The 5070-nt window shown below is 47.4% G+C and overlaps 1 long non-coding RNA gene across 1 annotated transcript; it reads left to right on the plus strand.

The window, feature by feature from the left end:
- Positions 1-1704: 1704 nt before the first annotated feature.
- LOC131480118 (uncharacterized) lies at positions 1705-3583 on the plus strand. The gene is made up of 3 exons (XR_009245259.1): positions 1705-1780; positions 2357-2503; positions 3492-3583. It is a non-coding gene; the product is annotated as an uncharacterized LOC131480118 (long non-coding RNA).
- Positions 3584-5070: the final 1487 nt, after the last annotated feature.

Raw genomic sequence — 5070 nt, forward strand, 5'->3', positions numbered from 1 at the left:
GCTGGTCCCCTGCTAATGCACCTGGGAGCATAGAGAAAGATGATCCACGAACTTCTGCCCCTGTCACCCATGTGAGAGACCCAGATGAAGTTCTTGACTCCTGGCTTTGGCCTGGCCTAGCCCAACTGTTGCAGCCACTTAGGAAGCAAATCAGCAAATGGAAGATACTTCTCTCTGTGTTGCTCTGCCTCTCAAATCAATAAATAGATTTTTGAATAGACTTCAAAATGTTTATGGAAAATGGAATTAAGAGGCATATTTTAAATCTTAAAAGACATGAGAGAGCTTTTATTTGCTATTTTGTTTCCCAAATGCCTGCTGCGAGCAAGACCGGACCAGGCTGAAGCTAGGCACCTAGGACTCACTCTGGGTCTTCCATCTGAGTGGCAAAGGCCCAGCCGACTTGAGCCTGCTGCCTCCAAGGCTATGCCTTAGCAAGAAGCTGGAATCAAAAATGAAGCCAGAACTCCAACCCAAGGATCATGCCAGTTGCCTGCTGTCCTTTGTCTTACAGGGCTTTTAAATTAAACATTTTGTTCACTTGACAGATAGGAAGATAGAAAGACAGAAAGACAGATAGATAATCTTCCACCTACTGGTTCACTCCCCAAATGGCCACACTGGCCAGGACTGGGGCAGGCTGAAGCCAGGAGCTAGGAACTTCTTCATGGTTTCCCACATGGGTGCAGGGTGGCAAGCACTTAAGCCATCTTTGCTACTTTCCCAGGCTCATTAGTAAGGAACTAGATCAGAAGTGGAGCAATCAGGACTTAAACCAGTGCCCATATGGGATGCCAGTGCCACAGGCAATGCTTAACTCATTATGGCACAGCACCAACCCCATCTTACAGGTTAAAGTCCCCAGGTCAAGTCTTGTCTTCTAGAGATCATTTTTAAGCTGATTGTTGGAAGAATTAGGGACTTGCCAGATGGAAAAGTCCAGGCAGAATGTAACACAAAGTGAAAGGGCCGAAATCTAGGAATGACAGAGTGTGTTCCTAGTTTGTTTGTTTGTTTGTTTGTTTGATTGTACTGCCTTTGTTTCAGGAAGAATTTAAACTAATTTTTGTTCCAGTCTTTTCATACTGGAGTGGTTAGAGATGAGACTCAAAGATGGCAGGAAGTATATTAGCAAGAGTTTTGTAATTGATGCTTGAATATGAATTTTATATAATGGAAAACGAACGACCCAAGAGGACTGATAATCAGATTTGTTGTGAATTTTCTGTATATTGAATGAATGAAGATAGAAATTGAAGATTAACATGTACATTTACATGATTTCAATTTTGTAAAAGGCAAAAGTGCATTTATGCGTGTTTATATATACTTGTATATACAAAGGAAAATGTTTCAAAGGATATACTTTAACTTGTTCACAGTGATAACTTCTGGGGAATGGGATTAGAGGGAAGGGGATTTATGTGGCTGTCTGTATACTGGGTGGGATATTGTGCTTTTATTTCTGTATTTGAATTTTTAATAAATATGTATTATTTATAATAAAAGTAAAGTCCTCAGGTCATAACCCACCCTTTCAAATCTTTGGTCCCCTTTTGTCATCCACCATTCCTCTTTGTCATCTTGTCCTCACGGTTGGATGCAATGAGAAAGCTGGGAGAGCACAGCCCCTAGAAGCAAGGCTGGCAGGCTACGGAAATTCCATTCTTGAAAATGAGCTGGGAGAGAGCCCTGGAGAGTAGCATGAGTGAAGTTCCTTCTCGACTATAATTACTGCTTTCACTTTCTTCACAGGGGCTGAACTGCACAGTGAAGAACAGTAAGTCAACCTCCCTCATTGCCCTCATTATGACTGTATCGTACAGTGACTAGCCTGAGTTCTGGAGTGGCCACACCACCCTGTGCCCCACCCCTGGGCCAGCTGTGTGTCCTGCAGAAGATGCCCTAGAGCACTTGGGATATGTGCACCTGCCTTTCCTGATTGGAAGCCTCATTAGCCAAAAGTCAGGAATTGAGGACTGAATGGCAGGACTGATTTTAAAAGAACTCCGTGGGGGTACTGCCCTCAAGCCAGTTTCATTCAAGCACAGCTTGCCCCTGGCAGGTGGCAGACACCTGCCCTGTGAGTTCAGCTCAGTTGTAATTCAGGGAAAGACACATATTTCAAGTGCCTGTGACTGTCAGGACCCCTGCCATAACCCCCTGGGCCACATGCTTGTTCTCAATACCCAAGCTTTTTCTTGGCTAGCAGAATGCTCTTTAGACATCAGAGCTTAGCAGTGACCCCAGACAAGCAGTAGGAAAAGCAGCAGTAAGGTGGTGGGGCTCTCTGAACCTGCAGCCGGGCCACTTGAAGGCCTTCAGTACAGCTCTGAATCCTGCCTTTCCCTGCCAGGTACCTTCCTAGATGACAGCTGGATCCACCCTCAGAACTTGACCCCCTCATCCCCAAAAGATGCTTGGATCCAGCTGCACTTGGCCTACACCCAGTCTGGAGAGCTTGTCCCTGTGGCGCTTGTGGAATGGTTGTTACAGACAGACGGTATGACACATACAGTCCAGCAAACCCCTGCAGATTCCCCAGCCCATGTGCTGACATGGGGATCTAAATGCAATGCTAGAAGGATCTGTCATGGCATGCAGTTAGTACTGTTCTAGCATCTTAGAGGTTAATCCTCAGTCATATGTTTTCTGTACAGTATCTTTCATAAAGGTCTTCCTCTAGTCTAATTATGTTTTTTACTCTGGGAAAGCAGGAGGCAAATGCTTAATGTTAGAATCACATTGCCAAATATTCATTATTTACCAGTGTGCTTTTCCCCCTAATTTAGGGGCCAACACTTTTTAAAACATATCCCAGAGCTCTTCAGAGAAAGTCTGTGGTACAGCACTGAGAAGAGGGGGCTGTGAGAGCCAACCACAATCGGAATGGGTGTGGGCAGTCTTCTCTGTAGGTCCCAGCCTGAATGCTCCCTGCCAGCTGCTGTAGCCATTTACAAGCACGATGAGGGTGGCTAGCTTGGGTATTCATGCCATGTTACCTGCCAGTACCCCAGTCTCAGAATCTGCAAAGCCACATGGCTAGGAAGCCCACGTTCAAGTTCCAGCCCTGCTTCTGGTTCCAGCTTCCAGCTGGTGCAGACTCTGGAAAGCAGCAGTGAGAGCTCAAACATTTGGGTCTCTGTCAGCCATGGGCCAAAAGCCTGGCTATCATGGGTGAGAGCTTTCTCTTTCTGCCTCTCAAATAAAGCAAAAGAAGCCCGCTGTATAGTCCAGCAAACATGGTTGAGTATTTTGTTTTTGAAATGTGCAAAGCCTTTGCTGCAAGCCCATATGCATCATTGTCCTTTTCCAGTGAACAGTAACTGCCTGTATGCAGGACCTAATCAAGGCCCTTGGGGTGAGCGGAGGAAGGAAGACCAAGTAGAGCATTGGGTAAGACTAAAAGTGAGCAAGCACAACAGATGGAGAAGTGGCACAGCCCGTGGTTCTAGGGGCTCAGCTGCCTGTCTCCCCACTCTGACTTTCAGCCAGCATCTTATACCTTGAGGGTGCGGAGGTTTCCATCCTGCAGCTGAACACTAATGAGCGACTATGTGTCAACTTCTAAAGTTTCTCTAAACTGAAGCACCACCACTGTGGGTAAGAAAGGAGCTCCCGCTGTCCCCCAAAGCCCCCATTTACAGTGAGAGAAACATGAAGCCTGGCTCCAGGCTGGCGGCACGGAGCCCTGTGGAGGAGTAAAACCTCCCTGACCTCCCCACTGCCCACTTCACTTCACTTCTCACACACATGACCTCCACAGCCCTGCCGTCTACTAGTTTTGTTTATACCTGGAATTCATCTGGTGATTGCCAGCAGGAGGGAAACACTTGGCCCAGGGCACAGAGCTGCCATGGAAGACACATAAGCCTTGAGTCCTACAGTGCTTTCCATGGCTAAACAGGAGGTTTTTGCCTCCTGTTTACTTCGTTTAAAGCTGTGGATCTCTTAAGTGTGTGCCCTGGGCTAGCAAGCATCAGCAGCCCCCCCCCCCAGATTGGTGTATGAAAATACTTCCAAAAGTTTCAACGAAAATGAAGTGAACAGTTCAGGGACAGGTGTTTGCTGCCACAGCAGGGTGGCAGGTTGAATCCTGGCTCCTCTGACTCTGATCCAGCTCTGATGACTCAAGGGTCTCGAGCCTCTGCCACACAGGAGACCTGGGTAGACTCCTGGGTTCTGCCTGCTGCAGCCCTAATTATTGGAAGCATGTGAAAGTTAATCAGCCGGGGCCCGGCGACGTGGCCTAGCGGCTAAAAGTCCTTGCCTTGAACACCCTGGGATCCTATATGGGCACCGGTTCTAATCCCAGCTGCTCCACTTCCCATCCAGCTCCCTGCTTGTGGCCTGGGAAAGCAGTTGAGGATGGCCCAATGCATTGGAACCCTGCACCGGTGTGGGAGACCTGGAAGAGGTTCCAGGTTCCTGGCTTCGGATTGGCGCGCACCGGACCGTTGCGGCTCATTTGGGGAGTGAATCATCGGATGGAAGATCTTCGTCTCTGTCTCTCCTCTCTGTATATCTGACTTTGTAATAAAATAAATAAATCTAAAAAAAAAGAAAAAGAAAGTGAACCAGCCAATCAAGGGAAGATCTCTCTTTCTTTTTCTCCCTCCCTCCCTTCATCCCCCCTTCTCTTCCTTTCCTCTTCCCTTTCCTTTCATCCCTCCCTCCCTTTCCCCTCTTTTCCTTCCTTCTCTCTTTCACCCGCTGTCTTCCTTTCTGTCATCCTGCCTTTCAGTAGATGAAATTAAATTTTCAATGGTAGATGAAATTAAATAAACATTCAAAAGCGCATAGCGGTAGGTGTTTGGTGTACCCGTTAAGGTGTTGCTTGACACACCTCCATCCCGTACCAGCGTCCCTGCATTCGAATCCCACCCAGGCTTTTTGGTGCCAGCTTCCTGCTGATGCACATTCTGTCAGGCAACAGGTAATGGCTTTTATGACCTCAGGTCCTGCACCAATGTGTGAGGGACCCAGTTCCAGGCTTCATCCTGAACTGGCCCAGGCTACTGTGTGCATTTGTGAAATGAACCAGAACATAAAAAGATGCCTCCCTCCCTC

The sequence above is a fragment of the Ochotona princeps genome, chromosome 4 (genome assembly GCF_030435755.1).
Source record: "Ochotona princeps isolate mOchPri1 chromosome 4, mOchPri1.hap1, whole genome shotgun sequence".
NCBI classification, from domain to species: domain Eukaryota; kingdom Metazoa; phylum Chordata; class Mammalia; order Lagomorpha; family Ochotonidae; genus Ochotona; species Ochotona princeps.